This window comes from Drosophila biarmipes, chromosome 3R (assembly GCF_025231255.1).
Source record: "Drosophila biarmipes strain raj3 chromosome 3R, RU_DBia_V1.1, whole genome shotgun sequence".
NCBI classification, from domain to species: domain Eukaryota; kingdom Metazoa; phylum Arthropoda; class Insecta; order Diptera; family Drosophilidae; genus Drosophila; species Drosophila biarmipes.
Window position 1 is genome coordinate 4,940,011 of NC_066616.1, and position 11,984 is coordinate 4,951,994.

Sequence of the window (11,984 nt, forward strand, 5' to 3'; positions counted from 1 at the left end):
TGCAGGCGAACGAAGGTGGCAACTAAATTATTTTGAGTCCAGGCAAGACGGTGGGCTCCCGGATGACTTTGTATAAATTCTGCGCTGAAAAGTTAAGTCGCAACCTGAAGGGCGTGATAGCGCCGGCCCCGGCGTACAGGGATTCTGCAGGTGCGTGAATGTTAATTAGTGGCAAAGTTCAATATTTCAGAATCTAAAGAAGGGGGCTGGATGAACAGTCTCGACTGCCCAAGGTTAGAGCCGCAAATCAATGGTGGATCGGATAGCGGGTATTTCAATTAATGAAGTTTCGAGCCAAGCAAATTGTTGGTTTAACAAACAAAGCAAAACGAAAAACGGGCACTCATGCTCTTTGGGAACTCTCAACTTTGGGGCCCTCATATTTCATTTGACTGGGCGCTCCCCCAGACAAATAATAACATTTCTATTAGTTGGTAAAGTTTCATTTCATTCAACTTTGTTTCCCGTTTGCCTCTCTAAGCGGGTTTTTGATGGACTTCCAGCCAATTTCACCGATTTCATTGTTGACACAGCAGGGAGTTGGAGTTGTGGGGCACAAGAGCCAAGAGTAACAAGTAAATTGGCCACTTTTGACACTTGCTAAATTGCTTTTTCAGCCCGCCCAGGTTGTCAAGCGTTTTGGCCCGCATTTCGCTGATCCCAGTTAATTGGCCCTCCGATTAGACACACAAATCCCACAATGAGCCCTCATGGGCTGCAATAAAATGTTAGATAATCACGGCCCAAACTATAGAACATCAGTTCACAGCTCGGAGTGCCCGGCCCAGAGTCCTATCAAACGGCATCGATCTGGCCAATTGAGTTATTACTGACAGCCCAATGCGGAATGCGGCGTATCAACGTCGTTATTATCATCGTTATGGCGAATGGAAATCAAAGCCAAACAATGGCCACCGTTGCGTGTTCGAACAATGTACATTTTCAATAAAAAGCACCCCTGGCCACCTGATTAGGACTCACTCGAGCCGTAACTCATAGTTCCTCGAATGCAATAAAGCCCTGGAATGGCCGATTTTGATTTGTATCGACGGACTCGCCTGTCGTGCAACACCTCCATAAGCAGCGGCCACCCCTTTTGCCGCAAAGCTTCTGCTCGCTGTCAGTCATTTGTTTACATTTTATTGTTATTGTTGTCGTTGATGGGATTAATAAATTTTCCATTATCAAGATTTCCCGCTCCAAGCTCAACTTGCAGATAAGTCGCTCGGACAGGCAGTTGGTTAGGGGACTTGGGCACTTGAAAGCTTGGGAACTTGTCACTGGGAGCGGGGAACGGGGAACGAGGAAAGCGGAGGCCTTGGCCATTTGTCTATCGGGCATTATTTTCTGGCTGGTTAAATTTATATACACACCGAATGCAGGCTAACGAGCGCTTCGAAGTCGCCCTAAGTGCCACTTTTTATCAGCCCGTAAATTACGGCCGCTGCCTGCCAGTGAAATCATTTGATTTCTCAATTTTTTAACAGCTTCATTCATCTGCATTAAGCCGGCGACGCGGCTAATCGCATAAATCACTTAACAGGCCACGCAACAAACTGAGGACCGGCTTAGCAGAAGTTGGTCTAGACTTCAGTCCATTCGCGGCTAATGCAATCATGTCAGGAGCACAGTTGCCCGCTTCAAAATGCAAAGGGTTGGTGGATCTGGGCAGTGGAACTAGCGAAAATACCTTGGTTTTTCATATAAGATAGGAAATTAATTAGGCAATAGTTAAAAAAGATTTAGAAGCCTCTGAAAACCTCAATTTAAAGATTCTTAAATATCTTTTAAGTTCCACATTCCAATTCAAAATTTGGGAACCAATGCCCTATTTGACAAACTAAAAGAATCAAAGCAATTTATTTAAAGTAGTATTTTAAAATGCAAAGTGAAAATATTTTGCGTTAAAATATAAGTTATAGCGAAAGTGGACCATGACTACTCCCTTTTCCTGTGTTATAGCCAACCTGGTAGCACTGTGCGCGGCCAGTGGACCCGTTAGCCGCTAATAGTTTTTAAGTATAATGCAATAAAGATGAAAATCCAAATCATGCTTCATCAACATCAACGTCAACAATATAATCAACCCCCGCAGAGACAGCGACTTTTCACTGGAGTCGCCAGTTGGCATGGGCTTGGGCTTTGGGTTGGCAACTGGAAAGTGGGAGCTTCGGGGGGGTGGCGTGTTCGTCAGGCCGTCAAGGGCTGCTGCTTAGCCCCTGGTTGACAATTCAATGTCCTGCTCAATTTGTCCGCATGAAAAGTGGGCGGCAGACCGGCGGCTCTCGGCCGTTGCTTATTTGTCAGCAGAGGAGGCTCCTGCGACCCCGAGTCGCAGCTGCTGCCCAGTGAGCTGGTGCAGCTTAGTCGCCCAAGTGCACAGCACCAGGACGGACCGACAGCCTCTTTGTCGTCCTGGCACTGGCAAAAATAGGGGGTCTAGGTACTGGAAAATTAAATTTTACAATTAGGTTCTTTGGAAACTTTTAAATAATATATTAAGTAGACAATCCTAAAGCTTCTGTAAATTTGATTCATATAAGTAGAAAATTTAGCTCATAACAAGATTAACTACATTTATTTTAATTGGAATTTTAGGCAATAAATTAAATCTTAGATCATCGAATTTAAACCATATTCAATCCAAAGACTGGTTATTGCAAAATTTGATAATAAGTATCCACAAAATAGTACTTTTTGGTGCCCAAATGGTACACAATGATACAGTTCCTACAAATTTAAATTAAAACAACAATCAAGCAAATGTTACAATTATTATTAATATTTTTTTGATAATATTTAGGGGACATTTTTAACCATGCAGGGAATTAAAGCAAAAGTTGCCGTTTAATAGCACAGAATATTTTTCGCTCCATGTGGGTGACAGTGGAGCGGCTTCTGCTGCCGGTTCCCCATGTAAAAAGCGCAGCCAGAGGCTCTGGCATGGCCTGTTCCCTGTTGCCTGGCCTCTGCTCCGTTCTGGCCCGGTGCTCCGTCCTCCGATTCGTCCCACTCCGTCCGACCGTCTGAGTGTCTGGCCGTCCGGCGGTGTCATCGTCCATGCTGACAAACAAAAGTGCCGACAACGAGCTCAAGGGAAGTGAGTGACTGTGACTGACCCGGAAAACATTAAAGGCTGACTGGCTGGCCTGGTTGCTTTGTGCGTCTGAGAGCCGGGATCTGGAGCTAAACTAAATGCCCTCAGCCCGCCCACCAGCTGCGGAATAATAAAGCTGGCTGCATAAATATTTATGGCTGAAAATTAATCAAAATCATAAAAAGCTCTGGGAGCGCAGCCAAATGAAATGAGCCAAATGCAAAACTAGTTAATTAGTTTTTCCCACGCACATACACACGTGCTCGGCAATTGCAGTTACATGTAAGGATATGGAAGGACCTACAGCCGCGGCCAAGACGCTAGTAGTAAAACGCATCGCCAAAGAAAGTGAGTGTCGTCGTAATTTTGAGGTTTATTTTAAAGCTAAAATCAATCTTCCTAAAGAGTTTTCGAAATGGTATCCATTATCCAAATGTTCAATGGCTACAGAAATTTGTTTTATAAAATATAAAAAAAAGGCTAAGAATAAAGTCTAGGTCGACTTGAATAATTATAATACTTGAAAACATAGATACTCTTTAAGTTTTATAATGAATTGTATAATTTTAAGGCTAATTTATAACATTTTGAATCGATTCCTGGGGAAATTATAAAGCTCTATCTACTAGCGTAACCGCAACTGTAAATGGACACGAATATGGCTGGCAGCTGGAAATTCGTTGGCAGCTGCCATGTAGCCGTTGACCAACGTCCCACTACCACGTCCGCATCCCGGAATGTGGCTAAAGCTCTCTGGCTCCGAGACCGATGGAATGTAGTGGCCATTACTGAATTATTAACAAACTCAATTAAAACGAGCACTAATTTTGCCAACTCTCCGCCGGACAAGCCGACGCACACACTCAGCCCGTATGGAAGGCTTTTTAAAATGCCTGTGCATGTGAATGCAATGTAATTGTGAATGCGAGTTGGCCAAAGGCTCGGCCGGCATATCTTTACTGGCAATTTATGGCCTCAAATAAATTAATGAAATTAATTTTGAATTTAAAACAAATGACCGCAAGAATATTTACAACAAAATTAAATTATTAGTCAGGGTGAAGAGGAGAAACTTCAATAATATCTCGAGAGGAGAGCAGCTGCTGGAAATTGAATTTTGCCAGCAAATGCTTGGGCCGCAAATGCATATTTGAATAGTTTAGTGGGCGTCTTGGCCAACTCGACTTGTTTGCCCTGCCAACCGCCCAACCAGTCACCAGCCAGCCAGCCTGCCTGTCTTAAGTTGCCTCAACATTTGTTGACTCTGATAATCCCTCAAGTTTGTTGACAATGCGGCTGCGACTTTTGCCCTCAAAAATATTGCGCATACGCCCGGAGAAGCAAAAAATGCCACCCTTGCAAACATACCAAAAGTAGTAAGTAGAGAAAAGTGCAACATGGTACCCGGCCCGTCCTCAGTTACCGCAAAGAGCAGTACTTAATAATTACTTGAGCATTTTTTGATGTCCACTGAGAAAATACATTGCCAAAGAAACTCAGAAAGATATGGATCATCTATACAATTTGGTTGTTGGTTTTAAATTCAATGCATTTTATTACATATAACCTAAATATTTCAAACTATAACACTTATATAAATAAACAGAAATAAAACCCTCTTTTAAGACAATGTTTAAAATCAAACTTATTTTCATAAATGTAAATTTTTTGGTATCCCCTTTTTAGAGCTCAAAGATGGATTTATAATTTTTCTCCAGTGTAGGTATATGCGCCAGACCTTGTCTGAGAGTCTCTTCTCCAAGGGTGTTTGTATGTATAAACAGCATGCTGTAAACATGTGTTTGCTTTGGTGTTAAGTAAGCGCCCAAAAACTTGTTTGTCAATTTTACGTAGCTGCAAGTCTCATGTGTGGGGCTGCTGCAGTCGCTCTAATGAACCAAACTGAATTACCCCTAGACTGGCACTTAAAATTAAACTCATGTCTGGTTGTTATAAATTTAAGCCGGGCTAGAGTCCTCGAATAATTAGCATGGACGATTTTCTAAAGCGCTCTCAGCGGTTTCTCACCTCTATGAAAGCGGGCCACTGCCGTTGGCAAATGCTTTTAGCGCTTTGGCTTATTTATTTTTGGTAAAGTCACATTTTATGCGCTCTTGTTTGTTAGCCGCATGTGTTGGAGTTGAGAGCAGCAAACAAAAAATAAATGAATAACCCAACAAAACATCGAAGGCGGAAACTTTTCTGTTGTATTCCGCTGCTGTAGCTTGTGGCTTACTTTAGTATCTGGGTGCACTTGCAGAAAAAATACCTTCGATTCAGTTAATAATTATTTTATGAATGTATATATCCTAATTCAATTTAATGATTTTTTTTGTTTTATTTAAAAAATCTATGAAAATTGTTAATTGAAATCAAAACAGTTCATAAGATAGTACATTATTTGTAATCATTAGTCAATTGCACTTCATTTCATTGTATTCTGTTTCATATATTCATAAAATCTTCAAGATACTCAATTATATTGTGGGTGTATACAAGTTCAAAATCCAATAAAGACAAGGAATTCTTTCTTTTAAACTCCAACCCCTTTTCTTCACGTGTTTTGGAACCTGTCTGCTTGTAGACTCACGTTTTTTCGTTCTATTTAGTTTGGTTTGGTTGCTGCTGAATAAAACATTTTCACGGTTTGTAGACCGAAAGTAACCCGCGAGCTACCTTCATATCAAATGGGCTCACACCCCGCAGGAGCAGAGCCACATACCCAGCCACACGGGGCGTATGCTTGATGTGTTTTAAAAGTGTGTGTTTATGCCCAGCACAATGGGCACAATGTGTGGGTGGGAGTTGTCTTGGACGGTTTCGTATGATGTATGCATGTGCACGCCTCCTTCGAAATGCTCTACGGCAGTAAAACCCTTTTCATTGTTGTTTACAGATCAATGACGTTGATTGTTTAAATGAAATGTTTGCCGTGCATTATTTGCTTTAACTTTTATTTGTACTGCAAATTTCGCGGAGGAAAAGGGCAGTTGCGGCCAGATAAATGCCGAGAATAAGCTAAATATAAACAGTCGTTGGAAGGTGTAGTTTCAAATGCTGACCTGGAAAGAGCCCTGCGCCATGTTTTATTGATAGGGATTAGATGTGGGGCTGCACGTGCTAATTTTAGCATTCCGTACAGCCCCGATAAGTAGGCAAGATTTTTCCATAAACCCATAAAACCGCACTCCGCCCCGAAAATCCACCCGAGCTTAGATCTATTTTCCGCCCTTTTCGCCCGACTCAAACTGACTTGAGTTACAGCCAACCCGCGGCACGCCCCCGAAACACGCCCTCACTTAGCGTTTTTCGTTAGCTTACACCTTGCCGCGTTATTAGGGCTTGAAATTATAATTTTCCTCGAATTGCTTGCTTTGTGGTCCCAGCCATGCAATTATGGAACAACCTTCGCAGGCGAATACAAGTTTAATTGCTTTTTGCATTTCCACACAAAAGGCGTGCAATTAGCAACCAAAAGTATAGAGGGTAAAAGGAACTGTATTGAGACAGGCCATCAAAGCGAGACCTTTCTTGGCTCTTTTCCAAGGTGTTCCTAAGTTAGGTCACACACCACAGAGGTTGGCTGCAATATGAGCCTTAAGTGAGTGTGATAGCTTAAATATATTCGTTCACCTGTAACAATTATTTTGAAAAATATACAACAAAAATCACTACAGTCAAACTTTTGATATATCGGTATAAACAATTATTTTTAGATAACAACAAGGTATGAGTCTTTAAAAACATACTACCATTCAATGCTGAAAATAGTGAATGAGCATCTCTATATCTTTTCCTAATTAAAATTCACAAATTCTCAAATGCACAAAAGGATTGTAAACAAGGTAGTTAACCCCTTACCCTAAAAAAGGCTAGAACGACAGAACTGTTTGGGAGGTTCACTACTTTTTGCACTGACTGTTGACTGCTGACTGTTGCGAGTAAATTTTCGTTTGTCGGACACGTGCAGCAAAAAACTTTTCACTGTACACACATTAATTTCCATATAAGCTTAATTTCCATCTGGCCCTTTCATCTCCGCAGCTGTAAATATATTTGAAGCAGGAACTTGAGCATAATTTGCTACACATGAAAAAAGGGCTTTCAAAAGCAGTCATTAAGAAGTCTTTAAGAATTAAGTTTCTTAATAGTTAAAAACTTGAACATGTACATTTTAAAAAATAAATAGGCTTTGGAGTCAAATAGACTTAAGTTTAGACATCTACAGAGTCATACTTCTGTTGGCGCAGTGGAAAATTCCGGCACAGAATTCAGGGGACAAGTGGCTCGACAATGTTTGTTTGACCTTTGACACTATTTGTTCTCCGTGTAGCAGTGACGTGTGTGTTCTTTCGCTTTTCATTGTTTTGTTTTTCGGCTCGGGTTGGTCCGTGTTGTGTTCTGTATTTTGGTCTTCCAACGCGCCCATCAACAACAACAGGCACAGATGCAAATACAAACAAAGGAATTCATTATTTCACTGTTGTGCATTTAAATTTGATACAATACACGCCATTTCTACACACCTACGGCCACACACGACCACACTCGCACTCTCGCCTCGGACATGGCCTCCTGCACCGAATACGTATGTGCTGGTACTTTCGTGCCTTTTTTCCAGCCGCTCCCGGTTCGTTTTGTTTTTTTGAGTTTTGCATAAATTTTCGGCCCTTCGTTTTGTTTGCTTTGACCTGGTTTTCCGCCAGGGCTTTCCCGCTTTTCCCACCGCCCGTGTGTGCTTTCCTTTCGTCTCCTTTGCCTCGTCGCCGCCGTGGTGCGAGCATTTTCGGCTCTCATTAAAATAGGTAAACAAAATCGCATAAAATTCCCTGATAGACAACAGATAAGAGTTAAAACTTTGCGCAAACTCCGGGCGGAAAACTCTTTGGGCCAGTTTGGTTAGGCAAATGAAGTGTAATTCCGGCGAGAGCGGCCCTCAAAACGCTTTCGCCGGACTTATTGGGAGTTAACAGCTCGAGTGCCGCAATTACAGGTTAACTTCGACTCGATAAGGGTTAAGTGCCCGCCATTACGTCAGCCGTTGTTTATTATTTAAGTTAGCAACTCTTTCGGCTTGAACAGGGCTTTGCCATTTATTGTTTCGAGTTTCGCTGCAGCCGAATTTATCCCAAAGTGTTTCCTGAAGTTGTAAATGTAAGGGATCTGAGGCATTGGCCCAACTTGAATCACAAAAGCAAAATGTTGTAACGTTATAAGAAGATATTTATAGCTAAAATAACGTATTTTGTTAGCATTTGTTAAACATTAAAAAACATTAACAAATATTTTAGCTGAGTTTCAGAGTTTCAGATTACTGGAACCAGAATAATTTTTACATCAAATTCTTAATTCACTTTCGGCATTTATTCGTTCAGCCAAACTTTCCAAAGTTATTCACTGCGAAAAAATGGATTAGTTTCGCACTAGAGTGGGCTTCAAAGCTAGAACATCAACTCAAATTAAATTCCCCGAGCTCGGCCAATCGGAAATAGTTACTCTAAATTTATAGGTAAAGCGATGCCCTGCCTTAAAATCCCTCTATAGAGGCCAGGTTTTATGAGCACCCCAATAATTGGGGGCCGGATATGCAACGCCCTTCGACGTCTAACTCACATCTCTCAGTTCCGAGCCCTTAAAGCTTTCACTTGGGAATCCTAAATCTGCCTTACGACCATAAAACGTCCATGCTTCTTTCTGATTCTTGTTCGTTTCCGTGGCCATTGCCACTGGCACTGCAAGCTTACTAGGTCAACACAAATCAGCATAAGCCACACAACTCCACATCGGACAATAACATTTTTATGTGTTAAGCTTTATGACAAAAGGCCAACACGAACAGGGACCGAGTGCACAGGAAGCACTGCGTGCTACGGGCAGTACGTGAAAGTTGCTGCAAGTTGGCATAGAAAGTTTACCGATTTGTTTTGGCCCTAATAAATTTGGACAGCTGTAAGCAAGCAACAAATGGGGAATAAGCAAAACAAACGGTCTCGGTCACTGCGATAGTTCAAAGGAAAGTCAAGGACCAGGGGAATCACCCTGGATTGAACGGCTTTTTTCTGTTTTCCTGGTTTTTTCTCTCGCCTCACAGCAGCGAAGGATCAATCTTTCCCGCAGCTGCTCCACATGTTCCTCTTGTTGCGAGTGCCACTGTCAAAAATGTCGAGCTTGTGTAAACAATCCAACAGCCAAGTGGGCGGCGAGATGTTATGCTTAGCTCTCTGCCAGGCTTTCGCTTTTAACCCATTACTCACGAACGAAATGGAAAACATCCATTGAATTCGGAAGCTGGTATAAAAGCTGGGAAAATTACTAACATTGAAGAAACTTCTAAATTCGCTTTTCCAAGATGTTTATTATTTGAAGTGTTTTTGTGTATCTACTATTATTAATGATAAACACATTAAGATAAGCCTATATAGCATGAATAATTGATTACCCTTTAACAAACTTCATGAGGTATTTGAACGATATATTTGCAATTAAGAGAATTGTTGTATAGCTACTCATGTTAAAAGCTTAATACAGAATAAAAATTAATCACATTTAGCTAATGTCAAGGAAATATATATATGACACGTTAAAAAATACAAAAAACCCTTATTTAAAGTAAAATATTATTTTATTTTTATTATTTATTACAATATATTTTACATCAAATCAAACAATTAAATACAAAGTAATACAGGAATGCAATATTAAATTGCAATAAAAATTTATAATGTTCAAACATCAAACTATTAGGTAATTAAATACTTTTGGAAAGACTTCGCAATACAAATTTGAATTTTTTCAATACTACTCAATGGGTTAATTCCACCCCAAGTCGAGCGCTTTGTGCGTGTGCTCCGGCTGCTCTTGTTTTGTTTTCCTTGGCCTGTTTTTATTTAGTTAATTTTGTTGCTGCGGCATCTGTTGCCTGGCTTCTGCTCCGCCTGTATCAGTGTTTGTTTGCCCAACCCCTGCCAAATAAAATATTTTAAATGTAATTCTCGGTTGCGCCTACCACTCGGATATGCATCGCTTCGAATGCCCTGGCCCACTTCAGACTGGAGTGTTACTTTTGGCAAATGTAGGAGTGCCTCTACACACACTCCAGCTCCACGCTGCCTGTTTGGGTTTATTTTTTAGTCCTCCGCCCTGGCTAACCCGAGAACCCTCTCCAACCCCGAGGCCCTTGGACTCCAGAGCCCCCATGAGTGCACATCTCCTGTCGGCAGGGACATGCATAAATATTATAAAACGTGCTGCTGCCGCAGATAGGTAAGTGCAGATCCCGAATGTGTGGCCAAAATGCTTACCCCGGCTCTCGCAAATAAGCCCACTTGCTGATTGTCTGTCGGCCTATCTGTGCGGTTGAATTTAGGCCCGGATTTCTGGCGTACTCTTTGGCTCGTTGTAAGGAGCTTTTATGCCCGGCCTAACTGGCTTGAACCACTCTGCTTTAGAGTCGGCCATAAATTCTGGTCAAATGCTGGTATCTGGCCGTTTCTTTATCATTTTTTGCAGACACTAAGAAATTTGCCTTTGTCCAGGCAAATTTTATTTCAATGAATTGTGCTTGCTGTGTTTAGCCTCCCAGAATAAAATACACTTTTTAAGCCTCATCTAATTTTTTCCACAGAAAGACCTTCATTGTTCAGCTGGCTTTCAAATATTTTCGTACATTGGTTTGCTTGATAATCCTATTACATTGGTTTGCTATTCCTATTCCATTCACAATTTCTGAATGGGACTTTAAACTGAGAAATTGATATAAGCACATAAAAACGAATCGAACCCCCTTTGCTTGCGGGTAACCACTTTCCCAGTTCAGGCAATTAATTGCCAGTTAAATGCAATTAAGTGCAGCACGCAGAAGGAGTCCATGAATATATTTACGCCCGCAACAGCCATTTCAAGCGACTACAAGGCGATAAACATTAAAGAATTCCGTGCTTGTATTATTAATTAAAGTTGGCTTAAGCCGGGATTTGTCATATGCAGGGCCAAAACTTAATTAACTTGCCGTTTGTACGCACTTTTCGAGGTCGTTGCAGGATGTGGCAGGCAGGTGCAGCGCTCCGTGCGGTAATCGCGATAAGTGCAACAACAAATGGGAAGGAAATCTGGAGCGGTCGCAAGAGTCCACAAACAATGTGTGAGAACACGCGCGAGGGGGGGACTTACAATTTTAATAAAGTCATGTACACGCACACCCGGTGGCCAAGATGCCAAGTTGCCAATATACAATGCACAACACACGATATGAGCGTACTGGAGGGGCAACTTATCCGGCAGGAGCAGCGCCTGTGCGGCCGAAGTGCACCATCAATTTTTAATATCTGTTTAACATTTCAATCAGCGGATTCGCAGCACTCGCTGCTCGATTCGCAGGCAAAATTTAATTAATATTTAATTTTTCATTTATTGTATTTCTGTGTTTTGCCTGCGATTTTCATGACGCATCGCGGAGCGCTAATAAAATTAAACGGCCCCAAACAGCACAGGACCGATCCGCGCACACAGATACTCCGCACTCACACACTCGCACACGCACACTCGAGCGAATCGGTTGTGCTTTTGCTGGCTTGCTGCTTTGCTGCTTTTCTACTTTCGTTTTTCGATTTGTTTGGTGGGTTCCACGCGCCGCGTTTGCTCCTCCAACGGACTGGATCTCGCGTATCCTTGAGCAGGAGACCGTAGCGCCACGTTCCGACACGAATACGAAACTGAGCCACGGAATTGGCAAAACCGCTGCCGAGCACCAAAAAGTCCTTTGCTCGGTCGATTCCATCTCGGGGACTTTTCGCTCGGCGGCGAGTCCTCGTCGGAGGACCGCCTCGTTTCCACTCAATTGCCGAATGAAAGTAAAACGCACGAGCTCGGCGAAGAGAGTCTCGGCAGT

At 42.1% G+C, this 11,984-nt stretch overlaps 1 protein-coding gene across 2 annotated transcripts in view; it reads right to left on the reverse strand.

Annotated features, from left to right (window-relative positions):
• The window catches only part of LOC108027331 (uncharacterized), a 106,713-nt gene extending 94,930 nt beyond the window's left edge, over positions 1-11,783 (reverse strand). Inside the window, exon 1 of one of the 2 annotated variants that reach the window (XM_050888667.1) lies at positions 11,267-11,783. The gene's annotated coding sequence lies outside the window, so the exon portion shown is untranslated. Of the gene's footprint in view, positions 1-11,118 lie in introns of both variants that reach the window. The other variant, XM_017098743.3, reaches the window with a different exon arrangement.
• Positions 11,784-11,984: the final 201 nt, after the last annotated feature.